At 42.5% G+C, this 26,595-nt stretch overlaps 1 protein-coding gene across 1 annotated transcript in view; it reads left to right on the plus strand.

Moving 5' to 3' along the window:
• Nucleotides 1-26,595, plus strand: part of CDH13 (cadherin 13) — a 1,120,140-nt gene that overhangs the window by 674,947 nt on the left and 418,598 nt on the right. The gene's annotated exons all lie outside the window — the stretch shown is intronic.

The following is a 26,595-nucleotide window of genomic DNA, read 5'->3' on the forward strand; positions in this document are numbered from 1 at the left end:
CTCCTGTGCTTAGTGCTTCTCCCCCCTCAGTGGCCTTCTTCCCTGTGATCCTAGTTACTAACAAGCATTTCATTTGCATTGACTCTTTTAATCTTCATAATTCTCCTATGACTTAAAATTCCATCCCCATTGTGCAGATGGGAAAATCAAGTCTTACTAAGATTCATTAAAGTAGTGCCCTAGGTCACATGGGCAGTGCCACAGTCGGGTGGTATATTCTATGGTCAGTTCCTGGAAGACAAGGGCCAAGAAATGGTATTGACCATAGCACTTCAAGGTGAGGAAGACGAGGCTGACAAGTAGTAAGGATGGTGTAAGGGCATGTGTGTTTAGAAAGGGGAATGGCATAAGACATGAGAGGGGAAGAATGGAATGGATCTGCGTTCTGTTTGTGACGTCCGCCTACGAGTGAAGTAGAGCAGTGGTCCCCAACCTTTTTTGGGCCACGGACAGGTTTAATGTCAGAAAATATTTTCACGAACCAGCCTTTAGGGTGGGACGGATAAATGTATCACGTGACCGAGACAGTGTCAAGAGAGAGTCTTAGATGGATGTAACAGAGGGAATCTGGTCATTTTTAAATATAAGACATCGTTCAGACTTAAATATAAATAAAATGGAAATAATGTAAGTTATTTATTCTTTCTCTGTGGACCGGTACCAAATGGCCCACGGACCAGTACCAGTCCACAGCCTGGGGTTGAGGACCACTGAAGTAGAGGATATGGTAGTGGGAACACGAGGCATTTACCCTCCAAGCTGGGAGCTGTAAGTTCTTCACTAGTAAGTATATACACACACCCTTTTTGGTGTATGTGACTTAGGTAGGGTACACAATTTTCATGACAGGAGGAATGGTTTCAAAATAAAATATGCTCTAACCAGTCTTACTGTAATTTGAATATTCTGCAAGTTACTCCAATTGTTAAGTAAAATAACATTGCATTTAGAATCAGTAACATGTAAATGTACATCCTCCTTGGAGGAAGGGGTGCTTTGTGTTTCCATCATGATGGAAACTGGTTTTGTGATGCGTTGGAATATCCCATAGATTGAGAGCATTTACTGAAGAAAGTGGGGCATTGGAGGCTTTCTAAATAATGAAATGGTGGAATCAGATATGTATTTGGACATAGGTCTGTGGAAGATGCAATGAAGGAGAGATGGGTGCCCGGAAGGCTGTGGATCTGCATTCATTGCAATAGTACTGACAGCAGGTCAAGAAGGGGGAAGGAGAGCAGGGAGACTGAGGGGAGGGCTGAGTCCAAGAACACTATTCTCCAGTATGTATTGTAGTTCTAACTGGTCTCCCAGGCACCAGGCCACTGTGTTCACTGAACACTTTCTGAATGCCCACTGCATGCCAGCACTGTTCTCAGTGGTCTTTGAAGTCACATGCCTTTGCCAACCTGTTGGAGAGTTCTTGATATATAGTATATGCCAGGCTTTCAGTCCAATAGAACATGACATACTTACCAGTCAAGGAGATTTCAATGTCAAATGAGGCTTTGATGTGAATCCTTGTAAGCCCTGCCTCCCGCATGATGCTCAGCAAGTGAATATTAAATATACATCCCACGGGAAAGAAATGGACAGGTGACCAAAGGAGGAAATAGACTAAATGGAGGACATTCAAGCTAGATTTTAAATGTTCGAAACTGTTTCAAGGTAAGATCTGGACTCTTCTTGAGGAAGCATATTTCTGTCTTCTGATCTGTGCAGTTACTGAAAAAAGAAAAAAGATGGAAGCTTTCAATATAGATAAAAATATTTATCTTAGATACCCAGCCAGCAAGAGTGATAGCTTTCAAAGCAGTATCTCTCCATATGTATAGGCCTTAGACCATAGGTATAGAAATTTCTTAAGTGAATGTGCTAAAGTATAGATTCTTGGGCTCTGCTCCAAACCTACGAAATTAATCCCTCAAAGAGGGAGAGAAAACTTTAAACAACCTCCTCAGTTCCACTGAAAAATTGTGAGAATACTGTTCTAAAGTTAAAACCAAGCTCCCTGGAGACTGAACAACCCCAAGAAGTAAGGGTCTGTTATGGAAGCGGCTAATATGGACTCACTGAATTTTCTTGAAAAAGCCTTTTCAAACAGCGGGGCACCAATCTCTCGTGATTTACCTTTGAGCCTGGAAGGCCCTAAAGTTTGGGGACTCAGAGGACCCCAGCATAAAATCCCATGACATTTCAGGTTCACAGAGGATTGCATAGTAATGTTTCAGCCCGGGGGTCCTCAGGGAGAAGAGCTGCGGGAATTTTCACCCTCCACGGTGCCATGTCTTTTCCAATAATCGCAGTAACAGCAAAGTGTTATCTTCAGGGCATCATCCTCGTTTTATGTGTTTAGCAATAAATATTTATAACCTTTATTGTTTCTGAGTGTACAAGCAATGCATGTTTGTGATTAAAAAAAAAACACTAGAAAATGCTAAAAGGCATAAAAAGAGTAAAAAATATCCCCCATAGCCCCATCACCCCAAGATAAGCAATGTTGATATATCTCATCCCAGACTTTTTAGTATGTAAATAAACATGTAATTTCACCAAAATGGAATTATGCCATATATGCTATTTTGCAACCTGTTTTATACAGTCTGAATTGAGGTCATATCTTTCTAAGTCACATATGTCATCATTTTTTAATGACTGCAGAGTCGTTAAACAACCACGGTGTTCCTCTTTATTTTATTATTCTCTTATTATTGATGTTTGAGTTGTTTAGATTTCCATGTTAGACCATGAAAAAAAAAAGACACATTTGCAAAAGATTGTAAGAGATGATACACAAAGATGGCTCTGTTCTATCATAGACTTCCTGTTCCTGTCATGGCCCAGAAGGCGAAGACTTTCCATGCTGCATGCCTTGTGTATGCTCTTTCTAGTTTCATTCTCTCAGCAGGAGCCACCATCTTCCCCCCAGGTCCTCATCACTCACCTGCTGTCCCTTGCATGTCATTCAGCTCCACTGGAGATTACTTGCTTTAATTAATTATTTGTCATTCATTGGGTAAACATTTATTGAGAACCTCCCATGTGTCTGCACTCTACAAGACCCTCATTTTATTTAGTGTTGATTAAAATGCCTATTATTCTGCTTGTCTTTAGGTTTAGACTAATGATTAAACCAGAGTTGTTGATCAAAAAGGCTAACTTGGAAAATGCCAGTCATTACTACTGCAATCTGAAGTACTAGAAATTCAGGAAGCTTGTATTAGTTAGCTATTGCTGCATAACAAATTATCTGTTAGTGGCTTAAACCAACACACAATCATTAATTTATGGGTTCTTTAGATCAGGAGTCTGGCATGGCTTAGCTCTGCTTAAGAGTTCCTCACAGGCTGCAATCAAGGTGTCAGCCAGGGCTTCCGGCATTTTCAGGCTCAATTGAAGAAGGGTCAGTGTCCAAGTTGATGTGGTTGTTGGCAGAATTGAGTTCCATGTGGGCTGTCAGGTTGAGTGCTTCAATTTCTTGCTTGGTGTTGGCTGGAGGTCACCATCTGCTCCCTACCATGTGGGCCTCTTGCTTTATCAACAGGTGCAATGGAGAAAGTACCAGCAAAATGAAATTCACAGTCTTTTGCAACCTAGTCACAGGAATGACATCCCATCACTTTCACCCTATTTTGTTTATTAGAAGCGAGTCACTAAGTTTAGCCCACACTCAAGGGAAGTGGATTCTCAAACTGTGTAAATACCAAAAAGTGGGGATTATTAAAAATCACCTTTAAAATCAATTCTAAGCTCATAGATCTTACAGATAGAGACAAAATCAAAGCTATTTAGTAAAAAAGATTAACTTAGAAAATGCTGCTTTAGGCCCTGGGTGATCGGTTCAGTGTATAGAGTGTCGTCCAGGCACGTGGATATTCTGGGTTCGATCCCTGATCAGGGCACACATGAGAAGCAACCATCTGCTTCTCTTCCCCTCCCTCTTCCCCTTCTCTCTCTCTCCGTCTCCCTCTCTTGCAGCCAGTGGCTCATTTGGTTCAAGCATTGGCCTCAGGCAGAGGCAGATTAAGGTCGGTTGAGGCCCTGGGCTCAGAAGAAAATATTGGGCTCCTAAGGCACCCCCCTTCATTAGAAAAAAATGTAAAGTTGGGGTTTTCGGGGCCCTTCAGAAGTTGGGGCCCAGGATGCACGCCCATTGCACTTGCTGTTAAATCCACCTCTGACCTCAGGCACTGAGGACAGCTTGGTTGATTCAAGCTTTGGCCCCAGATGGGGTTGACTAGTGGATTCTGGTCAGGGTGCGTGTAGGGTCTGTCTCCTTTTCTCCTCTCCTCCCACTTAAAGAAACAAAATGATGGATGGATGGATGGATGGATGGATGGATGGATGGATGGAAGGAAGGAGGGAAGGGAGGGAGGGAGGGAGGGAGGGAGGGAGGGAGGGAGGGAGGGAGGGAGGGAGGGAGGGAGAAAAGAAGGAAGGAAGAAAGAAAGAAAAAATGGAAAAATGCTGCTTTAGCCTTGACCTGTGACACGGTGGAGAGAGCATTGTCCCATAGTGCTAAAGTCACCAGTTTGATCCTGGGGTTGCCGGCTCAATACTGGGATTGCTGGCTTGATCCCGCAGTTGCCACCTGGATCCTGAGGGCGCTGGTTAAACCTCAAGGTTGCCAGTTTGAGCCCTGGTCAGGGAACGTATGAGAAGCAATCAATGGGGGCAAAGCTGAGTGGACAATGAGTTGATGCTTTTCTAGCTTTCCCTTTCCCTCTTTCTCTCTCCTCCTTCCTCTCAAAAGAAAGAAAAAAAGGGGGATGGGAAGGAAAGAAAAAGAAAGCTAGAAAGGAAAGAAGGAAGGGAGGGAGGGAGGGAGGGAGGGAAGAAAAGAAAGAAAAAAGAAAGAAAGAAAGAAAGAAAAAGAAAGAAAGAAAGAAAGAAAGAAAGAAAGAAAGAAAGAAAGAAAGAAAGAAAAGAAAAAGAAAGAAAGGAAGGAAGGAAGGAAGGAAGGAAGGAAGGAAGGAAGGAAGGAAGGAAGGAAGGAAGGGAGGGAGGGAGGGAGGGAGGGAGGAAGAGAGGGAGGGAGGGAGGGGGAGAGAGAGAGAAAGAAAGAAAAAGAAAGAAAGAAAGAAAGAAAGAAAGAAAGAAAGAAAGAAAAAGAAAGAAAGAAAGGAAGGAAGGAAGGAAAGAAAAAAAAGAAAGAAAGAAAGAGAAAGAAAGAAAGGAAAGAAAGAAAGAAAGAAAGAAAGAAAGAAAGAAAGAAAGAAAGAAAGAAAGAAAGAAAGAAAGGAAGGAAGGAAGGAAGGAAGGAAGGAAGGAAGAGAGGGAGGGAGGGAGGGGGAGAGAGAGAGAAAGAAAGAGAAAAAAAGAAAGAAAGAAAGAAAGAAAGAAAGAAAGAAAGAAAGAAAGAAAGAAAGAAAGAAAGAAAGAAAAAAAGAAAGAAAGAAAGAGAAGGAAGGAAGGAAGGAAGGAAGGAAGGAAGGAAGGAAGGAAGGAAGGAAGGAAGGAAGGAAGGAAGGAAGGAAGGAAGGAAGGAAGGAAAGAAAGAAAAAAGAAAGATGCTGCTTTGTAGTTAGAAATTCATGGAGCTTCAAATTTAGACTCACTTTTTAAGTTTAGGGATATGAAGAAATAGGTTGACATATTTACATGTACTAAATATACCTCTTGTGTTATTTATATGGGATTTACTACACGTATTTCTATGCTGATATTTTTATTTGATTTTCTCAAATCTGGAAAGTGGAACAGAAAATGTTATCTCAAATTTAAATATGGATTAATTGAGCCCTGGCAAGTAGCTGGCGGTCAGCCGAGTTGGCTATATCTTGCTTCCAGTTCATTTGTTGGTTCAACAAACACATGTGATCAAATATTATGTGCTCAGCACCACAGAGGCAGTGTGTGGGACCCAATGTGGAATAAAACCAGTGTGATTTCTGCCCTCCAGAAACCTAGCATGTAGTCAGAATGAAATATCAAATAATATCACAAAAATATGATTTCAAACTCAAAAATTTTATAGTAGAGAGAGAAGTTAAAGATTGTGGTTTGTGCAGTGTTTACATATGCACATTTACATATTTAAAAGTTACCCAACTGCACCTTTAAGATTTGTGCACTTAACTGGGCGTGGGACATTTTTAGACCATCCTAGGAAGGAAAGATACATGGTACTAAGATGGTTTGTTAAAGGAGACAGGGCTGCTGCCCCTTTATTCACCTCTCCATCATCTACCTATTTATTTATTTGGTAAAAGATACGTTTAGGGCATAGTCAGTGGAAAGTTGCAAATACATGCCATGGAAGGGAAGGTAGAGGAAGTCTAAAGAGGGACACCAAGCCAAGCCAAGGTAAGAGCAGGGATGTCAAGAAGGCGATGAAGTGAGGATGCTTTGAGCTTCAAGTAACAGAAATCCCTAACTCAAACTGATCAAGACTTGAGTGAAAAAAAAAAATTGCACCAAACAAGAAGGTAAGAGGAAGAGCAAACTCCCAGGTGCAGTGACTATACCGACTCAAAAATTCCACCAAGGTCTCAAGTCCTTGCCATCTCTGATCCGTCATGGCCACTGTCATTTCCAGTCTAACACTGGCTCTCTATAGGTACCAAGATGGCCCCATCAGTTGCTGACATGAATGACATCAGAGTGAAAAGACACGATATCTTCTCTTTCATTTGTCTTATTTGGGATGAAGAGGGTGGGAAAGTGAAAACCTTCCTCCACCCCATACTTTACAACATGGACAAGAATTGCTGAAAACTATTCACCCTTAACCTCGACCTAGGCAAGGGCACAGGATTCTCACGGCAGGCTCTGCTGGGCCTCTTGGGTGGGAGAGGCATGGAGGAGCAAGCCTTCACTATCACCAGGGAAGGTATCCCACGAGGACTTCAGACCTGACCTGTCTTGTAGAATGAGCAGAACCCTTTCTCATCTATAAGTATCAAAGGTGGAGAGAAAAACATCCCAATCGTGCAAAAAATAATAGTCATGAAATATTACAGTTATCCTGGAAATTGCAAGTACTCTTATGCGACTAAGTCTTAGGGGGTGATATAGAGACCAGACTATTGACAGGGCATTAGGTTGAAGGGGGTGGGAGGGGTTGGATTATAAAGCACCATATAAGCCATGTTAAAAAAATGTGGGTTTTATTTTGAAGGAATGAGCAACCCACTGAAAATTTGAAGCAGGAGAGTATAGAGGATTGGATGTGTGTCTTCAGTCTGAAACAACCCACTAAATGGAATGGACAATGGACAAGATCAGAGTCTTGAGAACAGAGTTGTGTTGGTAATTCTGGGAGGAGTCTGAATGGGACCAGGTACCTGGTTCAGTGGGCGGGTTGAGGAAAAGGAAGAGAGCTTGAGGTGATGATTCTAGTTTGTCCTAGGAGTCCCAAGATTTCCTCAAGATAGAGATAAAAGTGAGACTACATCTGGGAAAATCAGAATCTAAGAGGTGGCTACTTAGATCTGACATAGTCAGTAACTGTCAAATAACAGATACTGCTTCTCAATTTACATGGGATACTGGCCGGCTGGATAAATAAATGAAAACCTTTGATAAATGCCCATGACACAAGTTATTAACTGAAATAAGGGATAGGTCTAATTCTGGTGTTGTAGTATTATACAAGGGATAGAGTGCATGTGATATTTATGAGCAAGGCCTTGAGCAGATATCCTGTGGGTTAATAGGCTAGTAATTAAATTCAGATAATTTAATCACCTTACTGAAGCTGCTAAGAAGGGTGAGCTAGACTTTAGTAGCAATCTCTCTCTTTCTCTCTCTCGTATGTGTGTGTAGTTTGTCAAGTCTTAAAGCATTCTATTCATGGCAGAACTTTTCCACTTGGCATATTTTGCAAAGAAAAGCCTTCTCTTTGAGCTTCAAGTACGTGTAATTGGAATGAGCTTTACATTTCCCAAGTCAGAAAGTTTTTCTCATCTAAAACAAAATGCTCCGATGTAAGATCAATTTGTAAAACCGGAGGCTGCCTCATTTGGAGGCATCCCTGTCCCAATGTCAAAAGGACTGTCCTGCTTTGGATGACTTCCCACTATGTCAGCATGCTTCAAACAGAAGCAAGGAGTGAGTTGATCCCTTGACATATTTATCAACATCTGTTTCTAGGAATCCAGCTGTGTGCAGGAGGGGACTGTTGACCGTAGAGAGCCTTATGCTTGGGCATGTCTGTCCAGTGTTCATCCTCTGGAAGGACCTTTTCATCTAAATGGGTACCCAGGAGTTTTGATGACTTGACATTTTCGATCTAATTCTAGAAATATTTACATGTCATGTGCTTTGGGAGGATATGTCTTTCCTGTGTGGCAATGAGGTATCATGGAAAAAATCTAGAAGTTGGAATTATACCTCCCCAGCTTGAATACCAGCTCTGCCCCTTAGCAGCTGTGATCTTGATTCAGTGGAAAATAGGGGAAAAGGCACGTGATTTGGTGCCAGGCAGAAGGGAATGTGTATCTTAGTTTTGCCTATTAATAGCTATGTGACCCTAGACACTTGGCGTTCCATTTTCTTTTATCTATATAATGAGGTTAATACTACCTAATTTATAGTGCTGATGAGCAGATGGCATACAGTAAAGCAATTAGTAGAGAGCCAAGCACATAATAGAGACTCAATAAATTACAGCTCTTGCAATTATTGACCTCTCAGACCATGTCCTAATAGGAAACATAGGAATAATACAGACCTAATGCATTTTTGATATGAGCACTACAGTAATTCTTCTACAGCACAGTTTCTCAACCTCATCTTTGGCACTATTGACACTTAGGATCACATAATTCTTTGTGATGGGGCTGCCCTTTTTTATTGTAGGAGACTTCGCAGTGTCCCTGGCCTGTTCCCACTAGATGCCAGCAGCACCCACCAGCCCAGCTGCAACAACTAAAAACATCTCCAGATACTAAAACAAATCAGGGGGGGGAGGGGTTACCCCTACTTGGAAATAACTGACTGCTCTAGAATACAGAAGAAATTGCCTAGACCTTAGAAGTGTTCCATCAGCAAGGGCAGCTACAATTTCTAACTTATCTATAAAGCTGTGAAAATAGAGAAAGCAAACAATTATGTTTGTTTTCTGAGCCCCTAGATAGTAATGCATAAATGAGAATAGTGGAACAAATTAAACCTTTTGCAGCATGAATAAACTTTCCCAAGTGCAGCTCCAGATACAAAGCACAGTTGGGTCGTGCTGCCAACATGCAGAGAGAAGTTATGGTAATGGGCTTTGCAGTCACTTCTGCTATAACCCAAGATATCCAGGGAGTGAAAATGGTTCACCCCCAAACTCCTTTACCTGCCAGCCCCTCCCCACTTCTCTTTGGATGACTGTGTGGCTCAAGTTGAGTTTCATTATAAGCACACAACAGAGATTCAGTATGGCCAGTTTTATCACTCTCATGATTATTTTCTCGCTCCCATTATTTTATTTTATTTAATTTCATTTTATTTATTTTGTTTTGTTTTATTATTTTATTTTATTTTATTTTATTATTTTATATTATTTTATTTTATTTATATTTTAGCCCTTCTTTTGGGAAGAGAAAGGTCAATTCAAACCAACACTTTAAAATAAAATAAACTATGCTCCTTCAGTGTCTGGGAAGGTGTGGGGGTTGCAGTTAAGCCACTTTATTAATAGAAATGGAGAAGTAGATCAAAGGAATTTTGTTAACTTGAAGGAAAAGGAAAGATACCCCACCTCACATATGCACATGCAGATGCACACAGGCACACACACACACACACGCACACACACACACACTTCCCCACCTGCCTTCCTTTTTGTGTGTGTGCCAATGAGATTAAATGAAGAAGATATTTTCTTCTCCCCAGAAATATTATGGCTCAGAACAGCATTTTAGCTCTATTATCGCGTGATAACATCAGAGCAGGGAGTAATTATTTTCCGATAATACATGAGCTGCACTTTAGCGAGTTCTGGCAGTGCTCTCGTGCTGAGATCTATGAAGTATAGATTATACATCTCAACACTTATTCAAAATATGTATTTTTTTTGATTGATGAGGACATTACAGCATGCCACTTCCATAATTTGCATTTTTTAAAAATGGTTCTGTGTGTAAATCATTGGCATAGATTATCTCAATCACAAGTCAAATGGTTCTCCTGTAAAAGCTCTAAAATGTGCTTTTGTTAAATATGTTGTAGAAAAGTCAGAGAAACATATGCCTCAACATATTTTTAAAATCTTATTCCTATTCAATATATATTTTTTTCTACTTTAACACAAAAATCCCCAGCTCGATCCCAGGGTCACCAGCTCAATCCTGTGGGCTTCAGCTTGACCCCCAAGGTCACTGGTTAGAGCAGTGGTTCTCAACCTTTCTAATGCCGTGACCCCACAATACAGTTCCTCATGTTGCGGTAACCCCAAACCAAAAAATAATTTTGGTGGCTACTTCATAACTGTAATTTTGCTACAGTTATAATTCGGAATGTAAATACCTGAAAAGCATTATGTATTTTCCGATGGCTTTAGGCGACCCCGCCGGGGTCATGACCCACAGGTTGAGAACCGCTGGGTTAGAGCCTGGATCAGGGCACATAAGAGAAGCAATCAATGGCACAACCAATGAGTCAATGCTTCTCTCTCTCTCTCTCTTTCTCTCTCTTTTTCTCTCTCTCCCTTGTCCCCTCTCTTTCTCTCTCTCCCTTCTTTCTCTCTCTCAAAAAAAGGAAAAGTAAAAAAGAAAACCCCAGCTCTGATAATTACTGTCAAATTAAAACTAGCCTTTGTCTTCCCAAACATAGTATTTTATGCTTAGCTCAAAGCCAGGAATGACCTTTTAGGGAATTTATTAGCAAGACATTTAATGGAAAGTAAAAAAAAAAACAAAAACCAAAACAAAACAAAAAACCCTCTCTATTTGATCAGAGAAAACATAAGAGATGAGACTAAAGTCAGCTTTAATAAGTCCTATTTTTTTTTTTTTAAGTAAGATTTCAAGCCCCCACAGAGGATCCTAGTCTTATCTAGAGATCTCCTACAAGAAGACCTTCAAACTTGAAAATTGTGTTTAATTTCCTCATAAAGGGAATAGGAGTTTTTAGTATGAGGCCAGTGGCAGGAAAAAGACACTTGAGCTCACAAAGGCAAAGGCGCCATTACTTTAAAAGGCTTTAAGAAAATGATACCACTGAACCTGAATGATTTACAAGGGAAATCCATGTGAAGAACTTTGCCTGAGCCAACGTTTTAGCTAGGGCTTTGAATAAATTAAGAAATGGAGTCTCTGCTTAAAGAGATTCCCCCTGGTTGGTGGCAAGTTCAGAGCTGGGTAGAAACCAGGAGGGAGAAGTAAGACTCAAGAAATACACATCTGGACTTCCAGTCAAGATGGCGGTGTAGGTAAACGTGGTACCTGCTTCCTTCCACAACCACATCAGAACACAACGTAACTACGGAACAGCCATCATTCAGAACCCCCTGAAAGCTGACTGAATGGAAGTCCTACAACTAGGGAATTAAGAAGCTGTGTCAAGACTGGTAGGAGGGGCAGCAATGCAGACTGGCTGGTCCCACACCCATGTGTGGTGGGGAAAAATCATGAGGGCTATCTCTGCTGCAGTGGCGCCTTAAGGATTAAGGAGTCCAAGCCCCACACCAGGCCCCCAGCCCAGGGTGCCAGTGTCAGGAAGAGAGGTCCCCATTATTTCTGCCTGTAAAAACCAGTGGGCATTGAGGCTGAGGCAGATGGAGGGCTGCTGGAGTCCCAGACAGTTGCTCTTAAAGGACCCATGCACAAACTCACTCTGGTTCACTCCCTCAGAACTCCAGTGCTGGGGCCACAGCTTAAAAAGCACCAGGGGACATATGGGGAGGAACTGAATTGTCCAGCATCAGAGCAAGAGCTGAGTGAGGGCAGTTTTCTCTCTGACAGAAGTACTGTCAGAGACCATTGTTTCATTTTTGGGCCCTCCCTCCACAAAACAGGCAGGTGCCATATTTCAGATTCCATCAACCTGGCCCTGCCCTGGTGATTCCCTGAAGCCCTGTCCCACCCAACTTTCAGGCCCACCCAAGCTGTTTCCAGTGGCTTTTCCATGTGAATAGCCTATCTTGACTCATGCTTCAGGATTTCCTAAAATCTCTCAGACAAGAAGCGTCTAGCCTCAGCATGCCTCATACCTCTCACTATGTGGCCCCAGGACTGGCACTCACAGCAGCCAACCTTGGTTCATGGCTTGCTGGGCACCTCCAAGCCCAGACATATAGCAGCTCTCTGTAGATTGCTTTGTAGATCACGCCAGGTGGCCCTGGGCAGAACACAAGCAGCATTTGACCTTGGCCTGTACCTCTGTGAGGCCTCAGAGCCAGTGTACCCAGTGGATAGCTTCAGACTACATCAAAGCACCACCACCCAACCACCTCCTAAGTGACACACTCAAGTGGGACTAGAGCCACTGAATTAAGTCCTACTCTGTGGGGTGAGTGCCTGTACAGCTGATCCTCCCTCGTGGTTGGAGATCAGTGATCACAGCCAGTCCTTGCAGCGGATCAGCCTAGAGGTAAATCCCCCACCCCACTGACATGTCAACAGCATTCAAGGCTCAACTACAAGAGGACATTGTACACAATCACACAGGAGGTACATCTCGAATACTCAGCTTGAGTGATCGGGGAGGCTGTGCCACTGGACCCTACAGAACACTTAGTGTGTATTAGGGCACTTTACCAAGCCTGGGAGATGTAGCAGCACTACTTTATATATAAAAATAAACACAGGCTGCCAAAATGAGGAGACAAAGAAACATGTTCCAAATGAAAAAGCAGAACAAAGCTCCAGAAAAAGAATTAAACAAAATGGATGCAAGCAATCTATTAGATGCAGCGTTCAAAACACTTGTTATAAGGATGCTCAATGAACTTAGTGAGAATATAAGGAAGCAAAAAACACCCAATCAGAACAGCAAAAGTATTGGTCAAATAAGTTTTTAATTATGATATATAGGTTTGCTCGCTTATTGTCTGCATTGGGTATGGGGGACAGGCTGTAAGCAGGCAGGGTTATTATACCCTAAGGCTTAGTTTTAAGACTAAGCCTTTCCCACCTTAAGTGACTTTGTATCAGAGACTTCCTTATTTGTATATTGGATTAAAGGTTTTGATTTCTACACTATAAAATGAGGCAGACTGGGAGCTTGCTCTCTCTCGGTTCCTGAGATTAGCATTAGAGGAGAGAGCAGAGAAAGGAGAGCAGAGAAAGGCCACATGGAGGAGAGGAAAAGCAGCCAAGATGGCAGAGTGCTGAAGGAGAAGCCAGTTTGTGCAGAGTTTGTGCAGAGAGAAGGAGATGGGGAAGAGAGGTGAATAAGGCTGGTGAGGTAAAAAAAAAAACTTTGATTCTAGGAAACTTGGATAAGTCAGTGACTTTGGGAATCCTGAATGGAAAGGGAAGTGTTTTCCCACTGTGTGTATTTCCTGCCCACTGGGTGCAGGATAGGATAAAGATGATGGCCCATCAGTTCTTGGCTCCGTTGTTTCATTACCGTCTGTCCAAATCAAATGCAAACCTGCATGGCCCAGGTGGCTGTGATGGTGGCTGTGGCTACTGGCTTTACAAAAAGGAAAAATAGATACAAAAAATAAGGGTAGTGTTAAGAGCCTCTGGGACAACTTCAAGCATACTAACATTTGCATATCATGGAGGTGCTAGAAAAACAGAGAGAACAAGAAATTGAAAATCTGTTTGAAAAAGTAACTTGGTGAAAGAAATAGACATTCCAGTCCAGGAAGCACAGAGTCACAAACAAGATGAACCCAAAGAAACCCACACCAAGACACATCATAATCAAAATGCAAAACATTAAAAACAAAGAATCTTAAAAAGCAGCAAGAGGAAAGCAGTTAGTTACTTACAAGGGAACTTACATAAGACTCAGTTGACTTCTCAGCAGAAATTTGCAGCCAGCAGGGAGTGGCAAGAAATATTGAAAGTGATGAAAAGCAAGGACCTATACCCAAGATTACCCTACCCAGTGAAGCTATCATTTAGAATTGAAGGACAAATAACTTTCCAGACAAGAAAAAGCTAAAGGAGTTTATCACCACCAAAACCAGTATTGTCTGAAATGTTAAAGTGTTTTCTTTAAGAAGAAGAAGAAGGAAAAACATCAAAAATATGAGCAATATGAGCCCTGGCTGGTTGGCTCAGTGGTAGAGTGTCAGCCTGGCATGTAGGAGTCCCGGGTTTGATTCCCAGCCAGGGCACACAGGAGAGGCGCCCATCTGCTTCTCCACCCCTCCCCCTCTCCTTCCTCTCTGTCTCTCTCTTCCCCTCCCAATGCCAAGGCTGCATTGGAGCAAAGCTGGCCCAGAGCAAAGATGGCTCTGTGACCTCTGCCTCAGGCGCTAGAATGGCTCTGGTTGCGGCAGAGCGACGCCCCAGATGGGCAGAGCATCGCCTCCTGGTGGGCATGCTGGGTGATCCCAGTCGGGCACATGCAGGAGTCTGTCTGACTGCCTCCCCGTTTCCAACTTCAGAAAAATACAACAACAACAAATATATATATATATATATATATATATATATATATATATATATATGAGCAATAAAATGTCAATAAACTCATATCTAGCAACAATTGAATCTAAAAAAAAACAATAAATGAAGAAGCAGAACAGAAACAGACTCATAGATACAGAGAACATTTTGATGGTTGCCAGACGAGAGGGAGATAGGAGGGCTGCATGGAAAAGGTGAAGGGATTGAGAAGTACAAACTGGTTGTTACAGAACAGTCACGAGGATGTAAAACACAGCGTAGGGAATGCAGTCAATAACATTCTAATAACTATGGATGGCATGAGATGGGTGCGAGACTTATCAAGATGGTCACTTAGTAAGTCGTGTAATGTCTAATATCTGGGGTGTATGCCTGAAACTGACATAATAACATATGTCAAGTATAATTGAAAATTTTTACATAATTAAAAATATATATATACACCTGTGAGGTAGCCTGGTCATCTCTGCTAGAGCTAAAGTGAGAAAGGTGCTTATCTTACCAAGATACTGTAACAAAATTTACAGAATAAAATTTCTAAGCTGGAGTGGAGGAGTCAGGAATTTGGGAAGGCACCAGGGAAGCCACAAAATGTTCAGACAAGAGAGAGAAAGAGGGAATCAGTCGAGGTCACACTGGCTTGGTTGCCAAGGGAAATCCCTGTCTCAGTGTCCTGGATGTCTGCCCTCCCGTCACCTTACTCTGCCTAGCCCCCGGAACTGCCCCTCACTCTATCTTAGTGCTTATCACTCCAAAGTGTAATTCTCTTTTGGATTCTATTGACTTGGCTCTCTCTCCTGCATGAACGTGAGCCCCATGAGCATTTAGTTTGTGTCTGTTTTGTTTATAGCTTTATGCCAAGTGCTTGCCTACTGGTAGGCTCCAGAGTGATTTTGCAGTGACTGGGGTTGAGATTGAATTGAGGGTGCTAGGAAATTCAAGAGAAGATCTATGTCAGAGTCAAATCCAAGTGGTGAGGTCTCTATCTCTGGCAGGTGTCGTTTGAAGGTCCAACCCAGCCTCTGGAGGCACCACCTTTCTTTCTCAATGTGAGCACACGGTGGGTCTTATTTCACTCCTCAGAGTACCTATACCCAGGGGATGAAATAACTCATGAGTGCCTTGGCTTCAGCCTTCTGGAAAGGAGGTCTTTTCTCTTGCTACGACTCCCATGGGATTTTTTTTTATTAAACTTTGCCTTTGTGGACTCCAGAAATCCTTCCAGACAAATGGCTGCTTTATTCCTGAGGTGGTGATTTATATCCCTGGCAGGATAATCCTCAGTGAAGGTGTCTCTCCTTCATCATAAAGGAATAACAAAACATTTATAAAAGGGAGACAGAGCTTCAGATGAGTGAGTATAAAAGTTCTGCATACTATCAATGGTTGAAAGAATATGCATATATTAATTAAGAATTCTGACATACTTTTTTTTACAAGGTCTCTTATGAAAGATGGACTATTTTCCACATTTACTTTGTGTTGGAAGTGACAGATGAAATTAATATGCTTCATAAATTGCCATCACAGAGGGTCAATTAACAAGTGAACTAACCTTGTGAAAGTCATTTTGAAAGACTAGTTATGTCTATAATATTCCTTGTCAAATTAGGTAAAAGTGAGAAAATTGGAAGGCTGTCAAATAAATAGCAATCTAAGATACTGAGTAATTGCATTTTTGATAAGGTAAATTAGTTTCTGGAACTGTTGGTTGAGATACAGGAAATGAATAGTGGAAATACCAAAGATATTTAAATTGTGTTTGTGTATATATATTTGTATGTACATATGTAGTGGATGTACATATGCTTCTGCACACACCTATATGTACAGAAGTTCAAATTGGTGGTAAGACAGGTCTTCACTCCTTAGCCAAACCCATTCCCCTTCCCTCCACCATTTTCCCGCGGGTGCTCCCACACTCATACCCGGCCAGCTCTCACCTCTGTCTTCACTCACTTTGCTTTGCAGTCATTTCTGCCTTTCCCTTCAATCCTTCAAAATTAATTCTTGTGCATATGCTCTGGGCTGGCCAGCATCCTTGGCCGTGGACAGGCTCAGTCACCCGTTCTCAGGAGCCAACATTTTCATAAGAAAAAACGGCGTCAGCTGTGACTGAAGCTGAAGCTCTTTCCTTGCAAGCTGTTTGCTTCAAGGCTTTAAAAGTACCAGAGACCCTGGCCAGGTGGCTCAGTTGGTCAAAGCGTCACCTTGATATGCCAAGGTTGTGGGTTCGATTCCCACCCAGGGCACATACTGACACATCAACAATGCATGCATGAATAAGTAGAACAACAAACTGATCTCTCTCTCTCTCTCTTTCCTTCCCCCTCCTCTCTCTCTAAGAAAAATCAATAAATAAAACCAATTCAGCCCTGTTTTAGAGACTGAAGGAGCCACTGCAGTCTGATTCCATCACTATTTTCAGATGGAAATAGCAATACAGATGGTTCAAGAAAGGCCACATGACACAGGCCAAGCACTCTGACGAAGGGCTACCCTCTGCGGGGACAGACACAGCTGTGGTCAGGCACCCTACCTTCCACCCTGGGGGTAAAATGTTTCAACACAAAGCCTCCCTCCTCTCTTACCTCCTCTAATGTCTCAGTTCCCTTCGTCAGAACTTTGTCATGTCTGTGATGTCCCAGTTGTGCCAATTAGATCCTTGACTGGCCCTCAAGTTCCTATTTGTCATATGAATCAGTAGAGCTTAAAATTCATCTGAAGTTTCGGTTGCCTGTTGCTATCCCTCCATTACCCTCCATGAGGCTTGGAGCCAGTCAGCTCTCTTATCAGGGCGTGTGCTCCCCGAGTGTGAAATGAGGCTGCTCTGTAGCAAGGAGATGTGTTAAAAAAAACAACTTAAAAAAAAATAAAAGTTGTTATATTTCTATGTATGCCAGAGCCCAGACACACATATATGTAGAGCAAATGCTTTGTATGAAATCGTGTTGCTTCCCCTAGACTATCCCCTGTGTCTTCTCATTGGCAGGGAAATTTCAGAAGGCATATGTACTGTGTGTGTGTGTGTGTAATGTCTATACACATATATACACACACTCATACACAAACATTGTTTCTTTCACAGGGTCCCCACTTGACAGAGTCAGAAACTGCATCCCAGTGAGGGAAAGGGATGGGTGTGAGTTCACACAGTAAGGAATGCCATTGGGGGTTGGACCCGATCAGTGTGACTCCATCAGTGTGGCATTCTTCACAGCCGACTTCCTCCTCTGTGACAAATATAACACCCTTCTAAAGAAGGGAGAATTTTATGAAAAAATATGCCCCTACATTTTTTTTCCTGTTGGCTGCATGACACATTCCTCTTCCAACTTTCAGTGTTTTCTGCCCTTCATCACACACTCCACTTCTCTCCCTGGCCTGCCTGCACAGGTCTCGAAGATGCAGACGAGCTGCCCAAGCTTGCGTGCGCGCAGATGGGACCGGCTCGGAGGAGCGAGCTCCCGTGAGCTGCTCAGGGTCCTGTGATGGAAGGACCAGCAGGAACTTATGTGGTTAGAGAATTCTTACCCGCTAGCATAAGCAGCAAGAGAATCACTGAATGAATGCTGGCCGTATTTTAGCAATTTAAATCAGACAGCTGGGTCTCAGAAAGGACAGGCACAGGTTCAGTTCTGGGGATCCCAGCCAGGAACTCTTAAAGAGTTCCCCACACTTTGCATCATGGTTCCCATTTCCAGGAGAGAGGTTTTCCCGTTTCCAAGAGAGTTGGTTTCGGTTGGGTCCTGAGCCCATCTCTTTTGGGCAGGATTGGAGGAAATAAGATTGTAATTGACTGACCCACCCACCAAGCACAGGGAATGGGGAGAGATAATGGTCCAGGGATAAGCAGGGTACTGCTACTTACAGGTGGGGGCCAGGATGAGAGGAAGTCAAAACTTACAGATAGCTTCTACATTGTATCATGAAACAAAATAAGACCAAAAAAGCTTAATTGCTTCTCTGTTGCTTCCAAACCTTGTTGCTTCCAAACCTAAGCTGTAAATGTGCATATAAAATTTGGCAGCAGTAAAGGGAGCAGCTTGTGGGTGTGACAGAAGCCAGGAGTTCAACTCAGAAAACCTGCATTCAGCTCCCAGCCTGGCACCTCTAGCTGTGGCACCGTGGTCTCAGAGTACCATGCCAGAGGCAGTTGCACAGCTCAACTTACCTCAGTACTGCTCTCAGGGAGTCACTGGGGGTCACGCGAGATGCAGCATCTGGAAGAACATGGAAGTCAGTACTCATCCCAGCTGAGTCTAACGGAGAAAGGGTTGGCATTAAGGTCACAAATAACAAGTGAAGCCCATGAATATGACCATGGGTTTACAAACTGTTCTAAACACTTGTAAATAGCTCTTGTGGGCCCTTTCCTTTAGTATAGTTGGGAACACTGCATAAAAAAAACAGTTGTTTTTTAAAGGGTCATCTTTGAGTTCTAAAGGACTGGCAGATTTCACAGCTATTGATATTTTGACAAATGCATTGGTGACTTGAGATCTTGCAATTATCTTGGAAATTATGGATGCTGAAAATGTAGATATGGATATTCAACGTGATATACAATACCTTCTCCACATACTGCACAGTATCATAGCCATCCTTCACATGCATATTTCCCCTAACCATCAGCTGGCTAACGACTCTTTTCCAGTATGGTTACTCCATACTAGTAACCCAAGAAAGCAAGAAGACTCAAAAAAAAAAGGGCGAGACTGCGGTTTTTAGAAATCCTCAGCCCAAAGTTGAAGAGCCCAGTCCATGGAAGAGTTTTAGAAGAAGTTTTGACCTAGAGTGTTGGATGGCCAGTGTCAATAGATAACTCACAAGGATTTTTATCATATAAAATATTTGAAGTCCTTGGTGTTATTAATTTAATACAAGAGTTTTAGAGGAAAACAACTTATAATGAATTACAGTTGCCTTATTTTCCTTTATTTTAGTTGATGTTGTTAAACAATAGGTTCTGGAATTGGCTAAGGAAGAACAGCTATTTGAGAAATGTGCTGTTTTGAATAAACTGATCCTGACTTAATGAGCTTTTAGAGGGTTTTATGCATGACTTACTGCCCGTATTACCTCGCTAAGGTAAGCTACTTAAAGCTATGGTGCAATATGATGTTTTTCAGTTCATTTGTCTGTTTCATTAATGATGGAATGTATTCTCCAGCACACAAATCCTATTTATGATCAAGACATTGTCGTTCTGTAGATCAACTTAAACCCTTACACTGTGTAATTTACCTGCTGTCAAATCTCATTTGAGGAGCAGTTGTCTAGCATTGCCCTAATCAAAAATATGCCCAAGCGTAATGAGCTATTCATGTTGTGTCTGGTATTATTTATTTTTAATGAACTTTTGTTCACCCCCACTACACTTTGGGAAACTGACAATCTATAATGTTTTCTGTATTCTTATTTTTTAACCAATTATCTTCCCCGTGGGGATAATGGTTCACAAAAATGTGAATGTTTTTGATATTTCAAATGTGTCTCGATGGGTAAGATAGCTGATTAGAGAAATGAACAGGAGAAATATGGGAATGATTTGGTGTTAAAAATAAGACTGAAAATGAATAAGACAAATGATTTTCTAAACTAATATTGGTGGGATGATATGTAAAGTTAGATTATCTGGCTTCCAGGATAGAACCCCTATCAACTTTGAGGGGTCAGACTAGTTTGCTGAATATGATCAATAGGGCCCCTGGTGGGCAGAATATCCCCAAAGATTACTTGTCACTGTGTTCAACTACACAGTTTATTGAAATCATTTCCAGTTGCTTGACTCACATGGCTGCCCTTCAGCTTTATAGGGTCCTTTCCAACAATGTATGTCCAGTGGATGCTATCTACCCTTCAGTACCGGCGGAAAATCCAAGTCCCCAAGTCACATCACAGTGTCGCCTCACCTGCACACTGACTTTATTCAAAGGCAAATATTTTGCTTGGAGAATTAGAGAGAGAAAACTGTTGAAATAGTGTGGGTGCTTCTTCCCCCTTTCCTCCAGGAGACACACGCCCTCGGTGAGGAGAAGCCACCAGAACAGCGGCTGTAGGTTGAGACAGAGAGCATCCCGATGAGCTGAGCGCAGTTCTGCTGATGCAGATCTCTGAGGTGCGGGGCGGTTGCTTTCCTCCGCATCCCGTCAAGATCAGCCCTCAGCTCCATCTGGGGCCCGGCTGAAGGGCAGCCATCTGTTCCGACAATAGAGGGGAAAGGAGCTGTGTTGGACTTACCGAGTGCTTATTCTGGACTGTGCTTGCTGGGCGACTTTACTGATTTCAATATGTTTTGCCGCCGTCTTCACTTCCCATGGTGGTGTGCTTTGAGAATCCCAGTTTTGCATAGGATACAACCTCACTGTGAGAGCTCTGGGGCACTGTACCTGAAACGGGGCTGTGCGCGGGTTTGTCTGTGTTTTTTAAACAATATATTCCACTTTAGTTTATAGTTCTTGTCAGTTCTCAGTCATTCGCCTTCTCGTCTTCCTTCACCTTCTGCTCTGGGCAGTGTGGCCCATCCGAGAAAGGAGTCAGGAGTTTGAATGTGGCTCCACCCTCACAACCACAAAAGGGGCACTCCTGCCAAAGTGACAAAGTGACAAAGTGACAGTGAGGGAGAACAGTTAACAGTTTTGTAAGAGTTAAAGAAGGCAGAGGAATGCCCAATGATACAATGTTAGCCTTTCTGTGGATCATACTCAGAACTGTGATCATTGTTCAGCCTAAACCTATATACACAAGGAAGCCCTAGTAAGGTAAGATGGCCTCTTATCAGCATTTCCACTGAAGCCAAAGCAGACCCTTAAGTCCCTTGGCAAGGTGAGGGTCACAGTGCTGAGAACTGTGTACCTGCGGAATTTACTTATAAGCTGAATTGATTACACTAAACCTTGATGTCATCACCAATGTGTGCAGCAGGCAAAGAAGCAAAATAATAGTGCAGAACCCTAGAGTTAAACGTGAGCATGCATAAACCTCACCTCCAACCCCCCAACATGTGCACTAATGATTTCCTTTGACATCATTGCTTCCTTCCCCTGAATGTCCAGGTTGTGATAGACATTGTCTGGCTTAATAATACTGCAAAGACCTATAGGCATGTAGTTCATCTTTGTGAAAGGTTTTCCTTTAGGAGAAATAAAAAGATAACTACATTGCAAACTCTGGATTAAAAACAAAACAAACAAACAAAAAACTAAGCTCCAAGAAAACTTTCATCTTTGCTCAATGCACTCTCCCTATCGTGGTGTTCTGAGTGTTTCTTTCCACATTGCCTAGTGACGTTTACTCTGGGTAACCCATGTGAAACTTGTGTGATTTAAACAAGGTACCTAGGTCATCATCAACTTATATCTTACTTATTGGTGTGGTTGCTAAGCTGGGTGGACGTCCTTTTAGCTCGTTTACTCATTCATTCATTCATCCAGTCTGCTGGGATTCCACACCGGAAACTGGAGGAGGTTCTGGCATAGAGAGTCAAAGAGGCACAAAGTGGGCTTTGCCCTTGTGGGAGGTTAATATTTGGAAGTCATATGTATTAAAGCACATATATACATACAAATAATGAATTATTACCACCGTAGTTGGTATGCTGACCAAGGTCAATGGGAATCTGAGTTTAAACTATTCCATATGTGTCAAGGCTCTCGATTTCAGTTCATCCGAAGCTGGGAGAAAGGAGGAGCAGTGCAAGAGACAGTCAAGGCGACCTCCTGGAGCCTGGCTAGGGTACCGGCGCCGGAACCGGAAGTGAGACGGATGCAGGGTAGTTAGAGACAGTCATAGATGTGTTTGGAAATGTGGTCTCCATGGGACACAGTAGTGAGGGCTGCTGACAGGGCTTTCTGGGGGTAACTGCGGGAGAGAGGTGAAGTGCATTACAGCCTAAACAATATTACAAATACCAGCACTGAGTGCCCTCATTGTACGCAGGCACTCTGCATGAAATGCTACCATATATTTGATTCTGTTTTCATGGCTAGAGTGTTAGTTGGGTTTTTTGCTGCAAAACAACTTCATAATCATCATGGCTTACAATAGATATTTATGTTTCTTGTTCACATAGCTGCTGGTCAGCTGAGCTTCATCTGTGCTGGGCGGGGCTCTGGGTTGGTTTGGAGTCCAGTACGTTTCATATGTTTCCTCTTTCTCCTTGAGCAAGTGGGTGCCCAGCTAAAAGAACATAGCAGAGTGAGTCTCAGCCGGGGATGATTCAGCCCACCACGGGTTATTTAGCAGTGCCTGGAGATGTCAGGTTGTCACAACTGAGGGATGAGGGTTGCTGCTGGCATCTAGTGGGTAGAGGCCAGGGATGCTCCATGCTCGGGACAGTCCCCCACAATGTCTATAGTGTCCCCAAGTGTCAATAGTGCTGAGACTGAGAAACCCTGTCATAGTGGATGGCAGAAGCCCAGGAAGACAAGCCAACTATCCGAACACATTCAAAGCCTTTGCTCATGTCACATCTGCTTGAATTTCATTAACCAAAGCAAATTGTGAGGCCAAGTCCGAAGTCACAGGGGTCGGCTGTATACTCTTCCAACTTTCCTGGAAGTACTTCAATGTTCAAGGCTGTGAGAGCCAACCAAGAGCTGTAAACAGTCCACTGCAGCAATGCTCCCATTTGCAAATGAGGAAACTGAGGCACCCCCTCCAAACACAAAACCTGAGTAATTTGCTCAAGGTCACCTGGTTAGTCAGTGGCTGAGCTGGAACTGGAATCCAAGCATTTTGTAGGCCTCTTCCTGGGAAGTCTACACTGCTTCTTTCAGAGTGGGTGACTGGAGAGGTCCCTGAAGGCAGCTGCAGTCCGCCTGTTTCCTCTCTGTGAAATGGGGCAGTCATGGTACCCACCCTATAGAGTAAATGGAGAGTTTGGAAAGATGGTGTATTTATGACAACACAGTATCTAAAACATGCTGAGCGTTTAACAAACTTCAGTTGCTGCTGCTGCTGCTGTTGAAACACACAAGGTGATATGAGGCTCAAGTCCAGTGAGGAAGCTCCCGCTGTGTTTTCTTGGGTGTAAGTTGTCTAGTCCTCTCTTTTTTATAAGTTTTACATCAGATCACTTCATTTCTTCTATCCTTTTGGTGAACTTTAACATTTGGAGGCTGTCTGATTTCAACTGTTGATTAAAAGCCATTTCTACTGTGAAAACTGAGTTATCTACTTTTCATCCTCTAAAAGAAATAAGTCAGGGATTTACATGGAGTTTAGACAAGTAGAACCTTTAAAGGTTTGATTGAATGTAAGATCCCAAGTGAAACCTTCTAATTCTGGTTAACACAAATTGCTGCTTTCATTCTGTGGCTCCAACTTGGCCTGTAGGACAAGCTAAAAGGAATCTCAGTGTGGCTCCTGACTCCTACTTAGAGACAGTTTCCGGCCTCAGTGAGCTTACTGCATACAATGCACGCACCATGTGTGGCATCACAGGCTCAAAGGAAGACTCTGATGGGTGAGCTCTGGCACTGTCCTACTGAATCTTGGGAATGTCACCCAGGAGCAAATGGCTAGGTGTCATACACCCGCTAGGTTACTAGAAGTTTTATCTCTCAGTGGTCAGACAGGGATCTTAAATAACTGCTGGGATCTTTCAGGCATATTTGGCTCAATCCAAATGATTTTCCAGTCCCTGTACTGGGCACTAGGCAATCGAAGATGAGTAAGACCTTGTCCCTACATCTGAAGGGTTCACAGAAACAAACACACAACAATCTTTACACAATCATTATCCAAACCATAAGACATGGTTTAAAGAATAGATAAGAATTCTCTAGGCAGACATCTTATGAAGAATACTACTTTCTTGGCTCTCGTTATCTCTCACGTAACAACAACTGAGAGGGATGTTTTATTGTGATACACACATTTACCTACTGACAAGATAACTGCTGTTCTCTGATAACCTTCGCAGGTCTGTGTGTCAAGGGCTTCGCGTCTAGGACTCTCTCTGACTTTCCCTCCATTGGCCTTCATTCCGCAGTGTTCACTGCCTGGCCAGGGCAGCACCTCAGATTTACTGTTTGCAGAGTAGAGCCCAAGAAGTCACCAGGGCCACGCTGGGGAGCAGGCAAAGCTTTTCCCAGGGAGCGTGCTCCTCTTCTCCAGCACGGGCATCTGTTTGGTTCCTGCGTGCATGAAACAGAATGAATTGAGGATCAGAGAACAGTAAATCTCTTCTGCACAATTTACTTCTTGGAAAGGGAAATATATAATATTGAAATCATCAATATTTTTCCTTGAGAACAAGGAAAATAAGATTTAAATGACTAAATAAAACTAGTGGCAAAGGAATGAAGCAAGTCTCATAAAACATCATGTCACACATGAAAAACTGTGACCGACACAGGAGAAGCAGCCGTGTGAGGGAAGAGACAGCTGAAGAGAAAGGAATGGTTTCCAGGTATAAGAACGAAAGGACAGGAAAAGCTTCGATAGGCTGTAAGTTAATGATCTGGTCAATGTTAAACTTTGGGGGTGAGTGAATGGATCACTGCTTCCAGTTTTTCACCTGTTCATTCCAAACCTCTGAGAAGTGAGGGAAGTGGCGTCATAGGAAGTAGGCTTTGGTCAGTTCTAGAGTGAATCCACTGCATATATCACAGCTGATCACACCTAGATTGGCCATTTTGGATCATGATCTCTTAAGAACCAATTCAAGAAACAGGACTTCCTGTCCACAGCCCGTCTTGGGAACGTATCAACTGTTCTGAGACCCAGACGTCGCTAGTGGTGATAGGCTGGGTACAGGATACAACAGTTCTCTGATTTAGGAGTAAGACAAAGAGGTGAGAACTAATGACAGAAATCAGACAATAATTTTAAAAATGTGTATCACCTATGAATGTCTTCTTGCTCACTTCCATTTAAACAAACAACATAAAAACCCTATTATTTTCATGAGAACTGATTTTTTTCCTGATCAACTATTCTGAAGATATATTTTTTCAGATAATCAGTGCCGCAGATCAAAAGAGTAAGAAATTCAGCTGCTTTTAAGGTTTCCTTGTTATTTATTTCCAGTTGCAGATTAGAAGGTATAGACCAAATACAAGAATGAAAACACCACCGCCAGTCAAGCAATCAGCCCCATTGGAGCCCCTTAGATCTTTGGCTTCGGTTATGAAAGTTGCAAGTTATTGAACTAACTTAAGGATGCAACGGTTTAGGAACTGTTATGGAAAAAAGGCTGACAAGGAAAAAAATATCCCAAAGCCAATAACTTGGTTTGAATTTGAAATCTTTAGAAAGTACAAAGTCATGAAAGATGTGCTAAGGGAAACATAAGCCTTATGCTGCTACCAGGTAGTACCTTAATGGGAACTGAAGGTTAATGAAACATTTCATAGAGTTCATTGACAAAGTGTGTGGAATACAGATGGAAGGAGGTTGGAAGTAAGGGGCCTTATCGATATCTCAGCTTCTCATTTTAAAAACTAGTTTCTAAAGAGCTTGACCTAAAGTTGCAAAATACAGTCATCAATCCCAAGGTGAAACAATCGACCATTACTACTATGCTAATTTAGGTCAGGTCACCTGGAATTACCTTTCTAAAGCTGACTTTCTCTTGCTCCACTTTCTCTACAGGGGGGGCCAGAAAACTCTTGGCAAATATGTAATTTCACAGAATTAATTAGTAGCACAGCAAATTGATCAATTTGCAAGCATGTCACACATCATTCACTGGCAATGGAATTATTTAAATTGAAGTTGACTGCTAACAACCACACTGCCATTTTTTTTCCTGCAAAATGCTAAGATATTAGTGAAAGAGATGACAGGCATCATCTAAACCCAAACTATGGGAAGATTGCCTAACTTTGGAATATAAAAGGAAGTGGAAATTAGTCAAAACCACTGGTTACAGGTGTTATAAGTCCAAATACCCGTGATTGAGGAAGATATTGTGAATGAGTGCAGGTATAAGAAAACCACAGGGCAATAAAATAAAACTCACTCAGCTTTAGTGCTGGGGAGCAAACAGGGCCGTGGGGCGTGGGGACTCTATCTAAAGGAGAATGACTGTCATTTTAGCAGGGTGCTGCCATGAAGACACGACAGCCAC

The sequence above is a fragment of the Saccopteryx leptura genome, chromosome 9 (genome assembly GCF_036850995.1).
Source record: "Saccopteryx leptura isolate mSacLep1 chromosome 9, mSacLep1_pri_phased_curated, whole genome shotgun sequence".
In the NCBI taxonomy this organism is placed as follows: domain Eukaryota; kingdom Metazoa; phylum Chordata; class Mammalia; order Chiroptera; family Emballonuridae; genus Saccopteryx; species Saccopteryx leptura.